Genomic DNA, 17,098 nt, shown 5'->3' on the forward strand with positions numbered 1-17,098 from the left:
AATTATTTTCATATTCATTTTGTGAATGAGAAAACTGAACCTTAACAAGAATAAGCAACTTATTCAGTGTACACTAGTGGTAGGTTTCCAATAACCCTGGCTATTCTTCAGGAAAAAAAAAAAAAAAAGAAAGAAAGAAAGAAAGAAAAAAAAAAAAAACAGAAAGAAAGAAAGAAAGAAAAAAAAAGACAGCCTTATAAAGTTTCCTGAAACAACCGATAAGGCTTTTTTGGGTTTCCATGTAATAGATGGTAGTTAATTAATTCACCTGAGTTCACACTGCTAAGTAAGTGACATAAATGGATTTGATCACAAACCTATAAATTTGGTCTTAAGTCTCTTTCATAGTTCTTGACCATGTCATGTACCTCTTCTGGTACCTGCCTGTTCATGGGTATTTTAAGTGATAGAAAAAAATAATAAAATTTGGTCATTTCCCTCCATATGCTTAGAACCTATCAGGACAAGTAATTCTGATACTTAAAATGATGTCAAGTCTAATGTATATAGTGAGAATGGTCACCAGATAAAAACAACAGAGAACTACGAGCTCCGGTGAGAAAGGAGAGATTTGAAAACAAACAAAACCAGAATGAGATATGGGAAGGCCTCAAGCCATTCTCTAAAGCAGTGAGATTAGGTAAGAGGGTTGGTATTAGTAGTTATGAAATCAACTCGGAGAACAGACAATAACCACTCTGACAAAATGAAGCTCTTCATTTCACCCATAGTGATACAACACAACTTAGAAACTTTACTCTTCGCCTATTAAGAGATTTAAATAATGTTGATAGTGATTGCTCTGCAATTTACCTTAGGTTTAATAAAAGCAAAACAAGTTCGCTGAGAAATTTTGGAATGAAAACAAAAATACTTGGGATGGTTCTTAATGTGTTTGATATTTCTACCTCCTTGTAAAAACCTCTAAAATATTTGAACTTACATTCCTATCAATACAGAGACTGCATTTGAAAAATATGTTAATAATATAATAACTCTAAGAAGTGTTGTTTCCAAGATCCCCTAGTTGTTAACAGGAGTTTTACTTTCCTGGTCTTACTAACTTGGTATTTTTGAAAGAGTAAAATAGAGGGAGTTGTTCAGACCTGTTTAATCCCTGCCTCTTCTACATACTTGCTACATCTGCAAACCTTTGAAAACTAGTTCTTCATTTGCAAAAAAAGGTATTATGTTCTGAGGATTAGTGGAATCAATGAAATGTGCATATAAAAAGTAGCCTGTTTTCTAGTATCTAGCAGACAACTTAGCAAATGTCAGTTCTTTTTCCTCTGGTAAAATGCCTGCTATTATGCCTGGTAGTTACTGGGGAGTCAAACCATACAGCTCTCTTAAGTCTCCCCCAAGTTAACAGATAATACTTAACAGATAAAAACGTCCATTGTCACTTGGATGTCCAGGCAAAGGCTGAAGCACTCTTGATTGCTCCTGTTCTTCCTCCTCATCAGCATTTTGCTTTCTCTCCTCGCTGTCAGCTGTGAATTAGAAGAAACATTGGTTACGGACTGAACAAAACACACATCAGCAGTGAATCGTAAATACTGGAAGTTATCATTGTAATTAAAGACTGGCTCCTCCATGAAATCACTGATTTTAAGTTTAATGAATAAATGAGGCACTCTGCTAATATTTAACTTTAATTTTCTGGCAGGCAGAATGTAAGGAGTAGCTTTTAAAACTTCACCGGAGAAGAGTGAAACTGGGGCATATTTATCTCAGGGAAAGAGCGATGAAACAATTTAGAGAACAGACAAAACTGACATAGGAACAGAAGGACCTGTGATAAAAAGGGAAATATCGGCACCAAAAACATTGGTGACCTGGAAATCCATTAGTCGTTGTAATATGGCAAAGGTTTAAGGAGAGAGAAAATAATCACCGGTGTGTCCTTTGACTTTTGAGAGGTAATATTGTTTGTGTTTCTTGATGGACTTCTTTGCGAGAAAAAAAACATGTAATTTTCAAAATACGTATGTGAGTTTATCTTCCCACTTATCTTAAGTGTCATAAGGGCCAGAGGGAAAGAACAAAGGAAATAGAAGAGTAGTTCAAACACCTACTTGGTTCTAGGCACTTTGTATCCATGATCCTTATGTAAGGTAAAAACACTTGAAAGAATTGACTCCGAGCTATTTGACAAATTACTCAAATCACAGAGCTAATTCATGAGGACTAAGGATTAGTAGCTAGGTAAATCTCACCAAATCCATGGTTTTCCATGATACTCTTCAAAGAAAGAGATCTGGTCTGCTTTGGCATTGGTTCACTATGACCCCAGTGCTTACATCAGAGATCAGGCACGTACTAAATACCTAAATAAGAAAACACTCCCAGACAAGATCTCCAAAGTCCAATCAACAAATGCACTAGTCAACTAGGATTGCTGTAATCTTGGGGGAAAAAAACCAAATCAGTGTAGAAGAGCAAGTGGATACCACCCATTCAAACACTGTCCTGGGGAGAGAGAGGAAAGGACAAATCTGGCTGACCAGGAGTTAAAACTCCATCGTGGGGATAGAAGCATCACATTAAAGGTCCCTGACATGGGTGCCCACTCACCTCACATCACAAACCTCTTCAAGCCAAGTTCTGAGAACCTGGCTCCTGTCTAACTTGATTATATCGCTATTAGGGCAAATGTGAAAGTCCCTTCTCCAGACACTTAAACAATCATTTGCTTTCCCGTTTTCATTTGCATATAGGCTTTCTTGGGCCCTGCTCCTGAAATCTGCACTCCTGGGAGGGACCTATATTGTATCACGGATAAAGTAAAAATGGAGCCCCTGGGCCTTCAAGGTGGAGGGCGTGAGACCGACCTACAGTGAAAGAAACATCCCTCCACATAACTTTTGTTCTTTCCCCTTTCATAGGGGAAAAGTCCATTAGATCCTCCTCCTACTCGGAAGGATACACAAAACTTCTGGTAAGTCTGTGGCAATATTATCAAAGCAACAGAGCTCATATTTTATTAGCATGTTATTTAGCAGTATATAGACAACTGTCATCCCCTAACCTAATGCTTTGTGTTATTTTAGTTTAGCATGGCTTAGCTTTGATTCAAAGTCAGCTCGTCCACCAAGGCCCAACTACACTGTGAAGACCCTTGAGAAATGGGGTGGGGAAATAGAAAGTAGGGCCTTTCACATACAGTCTCATAAAGATGTTTTTTTCCCTCAAAAGGAGAAATAGAGTTTGGAAACCACTGATGCACTACATTGCATTACATTGATTGGTTTCCGATATCAAGGAAATACAAAGACATTACATTACATAATGTATCATATTATCTCTATTGTACTACATTATATTATATTTTGGTCCAAATGACTTTTCAGGCACAAGACCACACTCTTGTCTCTCCTCTCCTCTAATTTTTTTTTTAATTGGGTTATAACTAACACATAACATTTTATTTCAGGTATACAACATCATGATACAGTATTCGGATACATGCTGAAATGATCATCACAGTTAAATCTAGTTAACGTCTACCACCTCAGACAGCGACAAAAAAAAAAATTACTTTCTTGTGATGAGAACTTTATAGTTCTACTCTCTTATCAACTTTCAAACATATAATACAGAGTACTAAGTATCATCATGCTACAACAGTAGTCTCGTGATTTATTTTACAATCCTTTTTTAAAAGATTTTATTTATTTGAGAGAGAGCGAGAGAGAACACAAGATCATCCTGTGTTCACTGACCACAGTGTTCTGGTGGGTCAGAGAGAGAAGCAGACCCCTTGTTGAGCAGGGAGCCGGCTGTGGGACTCTGGGATCATGACCTGAGCCAATGGCAGACGCTTAACTGACTGAGCCACAAGGCACCCCTAGAATCCTCTTTTTTAAAAGATATTTCTTATAAAATATGTTTTAATATGCACACAACCCTATTTTGGGGGGAATACTTAATACAATGTCAGAACCTGCTGTAGTCTATGGAAAGACATGCTTTCTCTGTTCTGCTTTTAGTACAGAACAGCGATCTGTGTATCATGATCAGCATTTTGCATTTAGTGTGTTTTCTATGTTGAAATGATTATGATACACAAAATCAGTGCCCCTCCCAGATGCAGCCGTGTAGGAGACAGCATTTGACACAACTCACAGATGATGTGAAAGGTTTCCATTAGCGCTGCTTTCTGAACAATTGGAAGGGGCTGATATCATCGCTGCTACTAAGGGCCTGGCTGCTTCAGGAATTTTTAAAAATGTTAATGTAGTGACAAAATTTCCAGTTATCTGTAGTATGTAAATATGAATGCATACCATCAATATCACCACAATGATGCTGGACTTATTTTTTTCCAGGAATAGACACATTGTCAGTTTTAGATTAATTTTAATAGGAATTAATGGCTCCTTAAATAAATTGTTGATGACAAGCAACACTTTCAGAATCAAGTATTCTCAGATCAGTGTAACTTGGAGCAACGTCTGTATATATTTATACCAATAACTCATTAACTGACTCATATTTTATTTAAAGAGTCAGCTTTATGGCATATTGAGGATTTTTTTTAATATATTGAATACTACTACAGGCAAGACAGTATACTAGGTACTCAACATCCTTTCAATCAAATTCCTTAGTCTCAGTGTGCCACAGAAACTATTGTTCTTATTCTGTGTTAAAGAAAATAAAGGATAGCAAAGGCTCACGTGTCACTGCAGGACACACGGGTGTGGTGAGTGGTGGAAAGGATATGAGAGGCCACTGTTATTTGCTGTTTCTCTGTTATATGCCAGGTGTTTCACAAGGGGCCTATCATTCAATGTCCCTAACCCTGCACAGACAGATATGCTTTTAACTAAATGGAATTTACCTCTGATTTCTTTTTCACACGTGGAAGATTGGGGAGACAATTATCATCGTATGGTATTATGTTGCATTAGGATAATCTGGCAACCTGGGGGGGGGGTGTGGGAGGGAAGAACGCCACACAGTTTCTACAGAGATCTCTTTCGAGTTACTAACATTCATGAGTTTCATAGCTGATCACAACTCAACATGTGAAAAGTTTTTAAGCTTGGAGTGGTGTATCATAAACAGTCATTGCGGAAGGTCCCTCGAGGCACACAAGAGTGCTTCTAGCGAATTGAAAGCAACTATATTTGCATGTACCCTAAATATCTCTAATTTAACTGACAGAAAAATTGTCAAGGCAGATGTAAAGTCAACCATGCGCTGGTTGGCGACGAAGGCCTCTGTCAGAAATAAGCTCCACATTCACAGACTCAATCCATGAGAATTTATTTTTCATTTTTGTTGTTTTGTTTTACAAAATGTCAAATTTTAGGCCCTCGGCTAAGAATAAACGTGTCCTGTTGATCCACAGGCAGCCGACTCCGGCTTCCTTCATGGGTGGCATAGATATTGCCTCAACCGAAGTCCCAGGCATGGCAGTCAGGCATCAGGCTGAACTTGAATTACAGTCCCAGTGGTCAAAGTTCAGAGTTTTATCCACTTAGCCGTCAATCTTCTTTGTTCTAGTCATTCAACTTTATTAAGCATGGTGAAAGCTTTATATCCCTGCTGCTTTGTTTCTTTCCCTCAATACCAACCGGGCCCTGGACCATGCACAGACTTGCTTATGCTCATACACCTAGACGCACTAGTCTGCAAACATTCTCCGTTTAAGCTCAAAGTGTTCATTCATGAAAGGCTTTTTTGATTAAATCAATAGTGCTGTGACAACCAGAGAATATTCTTAGTCTCTCTCAGATGGAGGAATCAATCCACTACTTTAGGGAAGGAGGAAAGTTGCCTAGAGCTTTGGGTTGAGACTCAAACTAACGTTTTATTAGTATCATGTGGTTTGGTAGAGCAACAAGTGTCCTTAATACACTGTTGCACATAATCTTCAAAAATTATTTTTAAAATTGGAATCAATATTCTTCTTTATAAAGAGGAGATTTTTTTTTTTTTTTTTTTTTTGTAGAAACTCAGGGAGTTAAATAGTCCCTACATTTTGGGTAATAGTGGATAGGGAATTTGAATAAATTTGAAGGTTATTCCAAAAACACAACTTTTGATTGAATGTAGCACTTTGGGAAGATAGTAAACATGAATTAAATTGAAATAAAAAGAGTGAAAAAGACAGAGATTGTTCTTTAATTCCCCAGAGCTCAAGTGTTCCTTTTCAGATTAGGTGCCAATGCCTCTACTACTTCAGATTATAAAAGGAGAAACTGATAATTATTTACAGACACAAGGCCCTTGTGCTCACTTCAACAGCACATATACAGACACAAGGCCCCATCATTATCTTTGTAGTCAGGTCTTTCCTTCTCCTTCCTTTTTTTTTAAGATTCTATTTATTGGAGAGACAGAGAGCACAAGCAGGGGAAGAAAAAAAGGGGGAGGGAGAAGCAGACTCCCCCCCTGAGCAGGGAGCCCAATTCTAGGACCCTGAGATCATGACTTGAGTGGAAGGCAGACGCTTAACCCACTGAGCCACCCAGGCGCACCAGCAGTCAGGGTATTGTGATACTTGCATATTTTGTGTGCATGTTGTGAAGTGAACTTCATATATGGAGATTATGAATTATCTGGTAGGTAATAGTTTCAAATTTTCTAGATATTTATTGTTTCTTGAGATCAGCTTATGCTCCAGGCCTGACATACATGGACTGTTCCAAGGAGGCTTCCTTGCTTTCTGGAGTCCCACTGGGTACATCCATTGGGAAAAGGTGGCTGGAGATAAGAGGGCGGGAAGAGACAGAGATCATGGTATTTATATTCTTCGCTCCCTTCTTGCCGGATTTAGGTTTGGAAGTATGTGTGTGATCCTTTTGGAGGGATCCCTCTGCTAAAGTTACAGCACCTTCCAGGTCTCCTTATACCTGAGACCTAGGAATGGTACCACTTCCTGTTATTTCTAAACCCAGGGCGATCTACTGTACTTTGTTCATTGTTTACAATCCTAGTGACACTTTGTGAAAGTCCTAACATTAAACTCTATTGCTTTTGGATATATCATCATTTTTTTCTTTTGGCTGGGATCCTGATTCAATTATTATAGAAGATCTTAGGATGCAGTTGAAGGGAAAGTGCAGAGATTCTACTGCATTCCTAACAAAACCCTAAAACAAAAAAGATAGATGAGGTGATCACCACTGAAGGAAGTCTCTTGAAAATTATTCTGTATATTATTTTCCCTCTAGTCATAAATATATTTGCAAATACAATATGCATGCATGTCCTTCTCAACTAAGAGCATGGACTTTTTTTTGAAAATCTAATTAAATCAATATAGAAATTTCCCTCAGATAAATATGTGTAACCCTAAGTAATCTGTTTTATGTTTGTCTTAATACTTAAACAACATGGCCTTGCATTAAAAATAGAGTCTAGCAAATAAAAGTAATAATAAAAAGGTTCCGAATATTCCCTCCATCTCTTAGGGAATATTAAAGGTGATCCTGCTCATATCCCAAAGCAGCACTTCATCAGACACTTCTGTTTATACTCAAATTATCTCTCTATCCAGCAGTGCTCAAGCTGCTCTCTTGCTTAAACAATTATTCAACATACAACATTCTCCTTGAATTTCCAGCCTATGGAGACCTTATCATTTTTATGTCTTTCTATCTCTTCCTGCTTCTCTACCCTTCTCTCTCCTCTTTCCCATCATTCACCTATGTTATAAATTCCATATCCTACCATACAAAGTCATGCAAACCAATAAAACTCACTGATATAGGTAGAGGAAGGAGGAAGATGACTGGACAAAAAAGTTATATATATATATTTTTTAAAGATTTTATTTATTTATTTGACAGAGAGAGATTACAAGTAGGCAGAGAGGCAGGCAGAGAGAGAGAGAGAGAGGAGGAAGCAGGCTCCCTCCCCGCTGAGCAGAGAGCCCAATGTGGGACTCAATCCCAGGACCCTGAGATCATGACCTGAGCCAAAGGCAGCGGCTTAACCCACTGAGCCACCCAGGCGCCCCAAAAGTTATATATTTTTTTAAGTTCCTCTTCTAGTGGAATGTGTGTGCTGTTCTGTCAGAAGAGAGTACATGATGAACAAATATTTCTATGTGATTTCGGTTTCCAAGTACCCATAGAGACAGTGAAGCGCTGTTATGGAAATGCTAGACACTCAGAGAGTAATAGGTCTCAAGTTTAAAACCAATGGGAAAAGTAACAAAATCGCAACAAAAAAAAAAGTAAAAAGTAGAGAGGAAAAATCTATACTCAAAAAATCCACACATAGCCATTGATGACATTCATTGATGATAAATGTGTACTATAAACAATAATATATTTTCTATACATATACATATCCTTTGTGTATATATGTACATACCCATATATATGTTTGCATATGTAACTTTTGCATTGACCTGTTTTTAATTTTATTATTTTTTAAATTCCTTGTGGCTTAATTTTTTTTTTTTTTAACATAATCTCTATGTCCAACATGGGGCTTGAACTCACAACCTCAAGATCCAGAGTTGCATACTCTACCACCTGAGCCAGCCAGCTGCCTCATATTGACTTGTTGTTTTAAATGCTTCAGGGGAGATTTTTAATTGTTTCAAAATATTGTTATAAGATTTCTTATAATTTATTTGTCAATTTCTCTCTTAGACATGTATCTTATTTCAACTTTTAAACTCTGTATCTGTTATTAAAATCAAACATTTATCACCTCTATGATCATTTCTCTGACAGATTACTAACAAGAATGTACTGGGTCAAATTTTAGGATATTTTAGTTTTTCTGATTTACATTACCAAAGAGATTTCTAAAGGGATGAAATCAATTCACATTTCTACCAGCACGTTGTTAGTGAGGCTGTTTTGCTATAAAATCTCCATTTTTCAGGTGCTAGTTAAATAAGAAATGGCATATTGTTGTTTTCATTTGCATCAGTATAAAGTTTATTACATATTTTACAAGTTTATGGACCATTTGCATTACTTATTTAGAAATTATTCCATTAATATCCTTTTTAAATTTTACTACTGGCAAATTTTTTATTGAATTTTATAGTGCTTCAAATTAGGGCATTACTTATTTGTCATTATTTTTGCATTTTTACATTTCTGTGGTTTCCTGTTAATGTGATATTTTTCTAACATATAACTTTCTATCCAAATATATTTCTTAAGAATTTCATCATAACTATTATCAATTATTATTGTCCCCAAATGTGGATATGCTTATCAGTACTTGTTTTCATAGATGTCATCTTTTTCACATATAAGCTTTTTTTTTTTTTATCAGTTAAAGCATTATTGATACATAATATGAAGGAGTAATATATCTTGATGCCTAACTTATCCCTAAGTTGTAGAATTTTTAAGGAACATTTGTTGGATTATCTATCAATATTCTCACTGTTTATGATAGGTCTCCTCCAAGTAGGCTGAAGTTCTATTTGTTTTGTCCTACTGATCAGTTTGGTTTCATGTATGATGCCCACATTTTTTAAAGTAATTTTCATTTTTTTTAAAGATTTTATTTATTTGTCAGAAAGAGAGACAGAGAGAGCATAAGCAGGGGGAGCATCAGGTAGAGCAAGGAGCTCCCTGCTGAGCAAGGAGCCAGACACAGGGTTTGATCCTAATTCCCTGGAATCATGATCTGAGCAGAAGATGGACACTTAACTGACTGAGTCACCCAGGCATACCTGAATTTCAATTTATAGTATCTTCTTACAGCTGATAGGAAAATAATCTTTAGTCTTTTTAGTCAGACTATACTCAATATTTCTGTTTGAAAGGTTCTATATTTTTTGCAATTTTTTTGGTTTCCAAAGCTTCCCAAAGATTGAGATTTTGATGTTTTCACAAATTAATGCATAAATACACATATTTCATATGTATATTTGTATTTATATGTATAAATATATGTATTGTGTATGTATGTGTGTTGATGATGCTGCATTATTCCCTTCAAATAGATTCAAGTTTTTTTCCATTTCTTTCTGCACTGTTTTAATACATATTCTGCTAGTCAGTTTTTGTCAGGATTATTCTTAAATAATTCATGTCATTGATATTCTGGATATTTTTCATGCATTGTAAACTAATTAGGCAGAAAAATAGGAATTTTTTTTTAAATTAACTTATCCCTGATTAATTTACTGAACCAAAATTTATTTGAAAATGATTAAAGATTCCTTTGAAGAATGTCACCTCTAATTATTTCTTGAGTATTATCACCTGTATTTTCTAGTATGTAACCTAATTCCTATACAAAAACAAAATTCAAAATGATTAAATAGATAACCCAACAGGCAAATGATTGAATGCATGAATGAATTCTGCATCTTGCTGAAATAGTCAGAATTTCTAAAATACTATTGAAGATGTCTGATACCCAATCATTGTGGCTTTTATTCTCTATTTTAAAAGTAATGCCTCTTGAATGCAGGAGCACCTCAAATATTACATTTAATTTCTGGGGTTTGCAAGCCCCCTGAAATATCCTAGTTTCAATATATTGTGTGCATATGCCTACTACCTTCCCAAGACAAAGAGGTTTTCAAAAGAAATCCATTTATCAAAGGAAACCTATTTGTCCCCAAACATTAAAATTCCAGGGGCACCTGGGTGGCTCAGTGGGTTAAAGCCTCTGCCTCAGGTTGTGATCTCAGGGTCCTGGGATTGAGACCCCCATGGGGCTCTCTGCTCAGCGGGGAGCCTGCTTCCCCCTCTCTCTGCCTGCCTCTCTGCCTACTTGTGATCTCTGTCAAAAAAAAAAAAAAAAAAAGTTCCAGGAAATATTTTATTAACCCAAGTGTGATTTTGGTTAAGATTAACCTTCTTTATACTTTAATAAATGAAATCTAGGGGAAGAAATTACTATTTGTGAGGAAGGGAAATTGACTTTATAGACCCCATTATATTATTCATATTATCTTATTTATTAATGAAGTATTTATTTGCTCTAATAGATAATAAATTAATACTAAAATAATCCTATATTTCTGCATTCATCTCCCTTAACTATGTAGGGTTAATATTTTGACAATTGTATTAAATTTTCTGGTGTTTTATTCGGTATTTTTATAACACTATAATTAAAATTGTTCTAAGTGTTTTTGTTGGTTTTATTTTCATACTATTCATGTTAATAACATAAAATAAATTATAGATAGGGGTGCCTGGGTGGCTCGGTGGGTTAAGCAAGCCTCTGCCTTCTGCTCAGGTCATGATCTCAGGGTCCTGGGATTGAACCCTGCATGAGGCTCTCTGCTCAGCAGGGAGCCGGCTTCCTCCCTCTCTCTCTCTCTCTCTCTCTGCCTCTCTGCCTACTTGTGATCTCTCTTTCTCTCTGTCAAATAAATAACTAAAATCTTAAAAAAAAATAAATTATAGATGACAGAATCACATATACAATTTATGTAATACAGTGATTATAATTTCAATGTTTGAGACACAAATGTTTCAAGCCTCAAGCTCTTTTGGCAGAAAGTATTTTTTAGATTCTTTAGATACTTTTTTTAGATACTTTTAGATAATCTATTAAAATTTCCTTTTTTAATTTTTCTTTTCTTTTATTTTGTCTGTGTGTGTGTGTGTGTGTGTGTGTGTGTTAATCTCTAGTTTCTTCCTGTCTGTTGTCCTACTTGGATATAATTTCCATCTAATCTAACCTTTACATTTGGATTCTCTGCAATGTCACAAGTCTCATCTAAGTGTCTTGACAGAGCAGAGGGGAAGTCAGAGGATAACTTGAGCTCCCTCTACAGGAAGAATTGCACACTCACCCTTACACAGTGCTGTGACACGCTTATTTCCTTAAAGGAAAAAAAAAATCATTGATTTGCAAGTGGCTCATATTGTCTATTATAATGCTCTGCACTTTTGTAGTTTTTTTTTTTTCCTCCTGGAAAGCATTCTCTCTAAATGCTTTTGAGTCCAACCTCTGAACCTTTGAAATCTACCTGACCCATCAGTTGTAACCCATTTCCCTACAACTCCTAAAGCAGAAAAGTGGGCATGCAACCCAGTATGGAATCTAAGTGCTTCCCTGGTACTTACATGATTGAAGAAAAAAGGTTTTCCCCTTTACTGGGATTATTTAACCAGGAGAGTGGAACTCTAGAGCTGACAGTAGCCATCTTTTATGGCATAAGGAGAGAGCAGAATGTCTCCAGAACGAAGTGAGCAAGAGAGAAACAATAACGAGAAATAGAAGACTAAAATCTTTGAGATACTCAATATCTGTCTCTAGGACTCCAGTTTCTTTAGCTAAGGTTTTGATTCTGTGATTTTTTTCCAGTTTCATCTCAGATAAAGTAGTCTTCATTTTCTTCTGGCTTAAACCTGGACATGTTGGAAATTAGTTACCTGGAATCAAAGAGTCCTAATTTCTGTCAGCCGTTCTTTAAATGCCCTGTTAATGGATATTGATGCAAATTATACAAATTCAGTATTCAGTAATCTCACTGATTTATTCTTCGTGAAATTCTTTTTTGAATACTGAGATAATCCTTCATCTCCAAGTTGATCATCTTGTCCATTCTCCCAGGCTATTTAGAGACTAGTAAGAGCATCATCTAGATGTCCGAACAAACCCTTCTCCCACCCAGAGCAGAGCAGTAATGGAATTTGGAGAAGAGCAGTTAAGGAGGTTAACTATGAACAAATGAGCCAATGAAATTTCTTTAATACCTATAAGGCAATACCTGCTGTACTCTCCTCCTGACTAGTCCTCTCTCTCACTCTTGCCATATCCATTTCTATGATTCTTTTGACCTGCCCCAAATTCTGCAATATGGAATTTTACTGCACATTTTTTAACTTGGGAAAAAAAAAATGTTTAGGGCGCCTGGGTGGCTTGGTTGGTGGAGCAACTGCCTTTGACTCAGGTCATGATCCCAAACTTCCAGGATCGAGTCCCACCTCGGGCTCCCAGCTCCTTGGGGAGTCCGCTTCTCCCTCTGACCCTCTCCTCTCTCATGCTCTCTCTCACTCATTCTCCCTCAAGTAAATAAATAAAATCTTTTTAAAAATGTTTAAGTGTTATTTTTTTAAGTTTTTATTTAAATTCCAGATAACATACAGTATATTACGTTTCGATATAGTGATTCAGCACTTCTGTACACCATCCTGTGCTCGGCACCTGTTTCTCATTCTTCATCCACCTCCTTTCCAGTAACCACCAGTCTATTCTCTAGAATTAAGAGTCTGTTTCTTGGTTGTGTCTCTCTCTCTCCCCCTCCTTCCCTTTGTTCATTTGTTTTGTTTCTTTCTTTTTTTTTTTTTTTTTGCTTTCTTTTTTTTTTTTTAATTTTTTAATTTTTATAAACATATATTTTTATCCCCAGGGGTACAGGTCCGTGAATCGCCAGGTCCACACACCCCACTTAGCATGTGAAATAATCCATTCATGTTGTTTCAAATGGCCCTATTTCATTCTTGTTATGGCTGAGTAATATTTCATTATATGTGTGTATGTGTGTGTGTGTGTGCGCGCGTGCGTGTGTGTGTGTGTGATGTGTTCATACACACGCACACACACACCCTACATCTTTATCCATTCATCAAATGATGAACACTTAGGCTATTTCCATAATTTGGCATGTATTCAACTGAAATCACTGACCAGTACATGTAATGGGGAAGCAATACGTTTCCTAACTTACCTTACTCTCTTACATTCTGACAATAAATTTATTTCATCATTCTCATGAATAATGAAATATTGTAACTTGCTCTTACCATTATGTCTAATGGGAAAAAAATAAAGAAAAGGAAAGAAAAGAAAAAGGAGAAGAAAAAAAAAAAAAGGAAAAAGAAAAAAGAAAAGCCACACTGTAGAGTTTCCATCCCAACCCCAGCGCGTTTCAGCCTTCTCATTCCATTGGATTAGGGAAACCATAAAAAAACAGATGGTCTATTCTGTTACAAATAACCACTCCTTAACACACTTAGTCAAGGTGTTACTAGGTCAAAGGCTTACCCACAGGGCTAACAATTGCAATTGCCTGATCTGCACAGCCTTCCCTTTTAGGGAAGTTCGGGAGAGCCTACTCCTCTGGCAAGTCTTAATTAAGGTCATTTTCCCTAGAAGTCCTCAGTGCTGCCACAGACTAGAGTAACAGTGTGACTTACACAGCTGTGTGGCATATTCTGATTATTCTTACCTACAATTACATATACAATGACCTTCCTCTATATTAGACTATAACCTCTATGAGGTCAGGGACCATGTCTAATTTATCTCTCTAGGGTTTCTTATATGGATAAAATGCACGTTTTATTTCTTTATAAAGAAATACCATGTCCAGGTTTTTTGATAGGGTTAATCATCAAAGATCTACAACCACAAAAGTAAAAATCCCATTTTCTTAATACAAACAAATGAAAATGAAATAAATACTTGCATCATGCTGACTATATTCTGGGGGGGGGGGGGCGTGACATCAAATCAATTCCAAGAAAATATTTGGGTCTATAAGTGGAGCATATACAATATTAATTCTTTTCTAATTAATTTTACACCAATACTCTGTAATGGGAGCATTAGGGAATGAGTTGTCTCTCGTTATTTTCACTGCAAATGTTAAAAGGGAATCTACAATGCAAATATTCTTTCAGAACTCTGAACAAAGTCCAAATGTTTTCTTTGAGGGTGGGGTAGAGTGGAAATGCAGACAGAGTGTAAATACCAAGTAGTGAAAGCCTCTTTCTTGGCACTTGGTTATGGAGGCTCGAATGCATGGACATTAAGAAAGGAGAAGGGAGTGAGAAGTCAATTCACAGCAGGCAGATTGCTACTTATGTTTTTCAATTCATTCATGTGTGAAAGAATATCATATCATAAAATGAACCATTAGAAAGCTAGAGAATGGAGCATGTGGGAAATAAATTCCTGAACCAGGCCAAGAAGCAGATGTGTGTGTATGAATGTGTGTGTATGAATACAATTTGTGGAATCCAGAAATCTATTTGTTCTCTGTTCCCATATATGCTACACATATATTGTGTTTAGAACCACAAAAGTTCTGAAGATGTTCCTGGTGGGGTGATGTCATTCTAGACAGCCTATTTTAGCATCTCAAAGCAAAAAACCCATCTCTAACCTCCCATTTAGGCAAACATAGCTGAGTAGTAAGTACAATCTAGCAAACATATATTTGTCCGTGTTTGTTTTCCCATTATTACTTTTCTGGGCATTTCAGAACTGAAGTCAAAGTCAGCTTACAAAGACAATTCAGTGAACTGTCAATTTTGGGGGAAAAAAATTTAGTAAATCATTGTCACAATAACTAGGCAATACTCCAAGCCTTTAATCTCAAATGACCCCTGTACTTACCTCTGGGGCTTTGGACATTATAACCTTGTGTAAGGCAATTATCCTGGACCCTCAAGCTCTGCCTGTTTAGTCCTATTTAGGACTCTCTTCCTAATTACTCTATGTCTGGGTTTATGGTTTGTCTCTTATTCTTCTCCCAGCTTACCCTGAAACATTGTGCTGTACCTAGCTCCCATTTTCCTTTTTTCATATTCAGTGCATGGTTTTTTTTTACATTGTTTGAACCATAATATCATCACTTCCTAATTGTGTGAACTGTTAAAATCAAACACAAACAGAGATCAGACTTGAAAATACCCTGAGCAGACAAAACCAGCTTAGTCATCCAGCAAAGCTTAATTTAGCTTATTTTGCAAGACATATGTGACTAACGTGACCTGAGTCACTTCTTGCTTATGCCTCTGAAAATCACAAACAAAACTTAAACAGTTCCCCAAAATTGGTATGAAGTAACCATTCATCAATTCCCTTTCCTTTAAGAAAATTCTACATTGTAACCGCTCCCTGGAAAGAATAAACTGCCTGTGCAGTTTGTATGTTGCTTTAATTCAAATTAAAAAAACATTTTTTTTGAAGATTTTATTTATTTATTTGACAGAGATCACAAGCAGGCAGAGAAACAGGCAGAGAGAGAAGGGGAAGCAGGCTCCCCAATGAGCAGAGATGCCAACGTGGGGCTCGATCCCAGGACCCTGAGATCATGACCTGAGCCTAAGGTAGAAGCTTACACTGAGCCACCCAGGCGCCCCTGTAAGGTGCTTTATAACAATATCCCTCTGCACCTTATTCCATGTTTTGGTTTGTGCTCCCAGTTTGCAAAAGGTCTTTTGGATGTGCGCACGACAAAATTCTTTGAATTACTACTCAAGTTTTAATTTTTTTTTTTAAATTTACTTTGACAGAACTTACAAACATCAGTTAAGCCCTCTCAACCTCAATTTTTCCATTTGTAAAATTGGTATCGTGCAAATTACTCCCTGTATAAAATCTAATATCAAAAAGGAAATTTGTGGTGGTGAATGACTGGCAAATCTGAATAATTTGCTCTCCTTCTCTATAGGCTTCATAGAGTGCTGTAACAGCACTACCTTAACCAATCCTCATTTCCTCCTAGTTAATGACCACCCACCACCTGAGATTCTAACTGGTCCTACATGAGGTGTGGTAGGGATGAAGGGGGGGTGGGCGTAAGCAAGAGCAGACTTGGGACACAGACTCATATGTTCCAGTAAACATTCTGTTGAAAGTTAAGTAACCACAGGGTGAATCCACAAAATGTAGGAAGGAAAGAATAAACATGAAACCGACTTAAATTAAAGCAAAACACTGGAGATAATCAACTAAACCTAAAACTGATCCCTTAAAAAGGCTAAAAGATGGGAAAGCCTCTGCTAAATGGATCAAGGATGAAAGAGAGCACGAGCAAGAGCAGAACTGGACATTATTTAAAAAAAAAAAAAAGACACTAAATAAATGGAGGACCTTTGTTACTCAGATTTCTAAACCTTTTGCTAATCATTTTTTAAAAGTATATTTTTGTAGAAATGTTTTATTCATTTTCTCTTATGTATACTGACTCAAAAATATCTTTAAAATCTGAATAGATCCATAGTCATTAAAGAAAACTAATAAAATCATCTCTCTCAAAAACAAACAAATAAAAAATAAATAACACTAAACCCAAATGTGTGAGAGGCCATAAACCCTATCAAGAAAATTTAAAATCTTTACTAACCTATTTCGTCCAGATTACTGTTATCAACTACAAGTGAAAATGCAGATACAGAAATGCCAA

The 17,098-nt window shown here is 36.4% G+C and overlaps 1 long non-coding RNA gene across 1 annotated transcript in view; it reads right to left on the reverse strand.

Annotated features, from left to right (window-relative positions):
- Window positions 1-1,019: 1,019 nt before the first annotated feature.
- The window catches only part of LOC309852281, a 260,224-nt gene continuing 244,145 nt past the window's right edge, over window positions 1,020-17,098 (reverse strand). The window contains exon 4 of the long non-coding RNA XR_014305155.1: window positions 1,020-1,493. This is a non-coding gene — a long non-coding RNA (uncharacterized lncRNA). The remainder of the gene's footprint in view (window positions 1,494-17,098) is intronic.

Source organism: Mustela nivalis (genome assembly GCF_964662115.1).
Source record: "Mustela nivalis genome assembly, chromosome: 18".
NCBI classification, from domain to species: Eukaryota; Metazoa; Chordata; class Mammalia; order Carnivora; family Mustelidae; genus Mustela; species Mustela nivalis.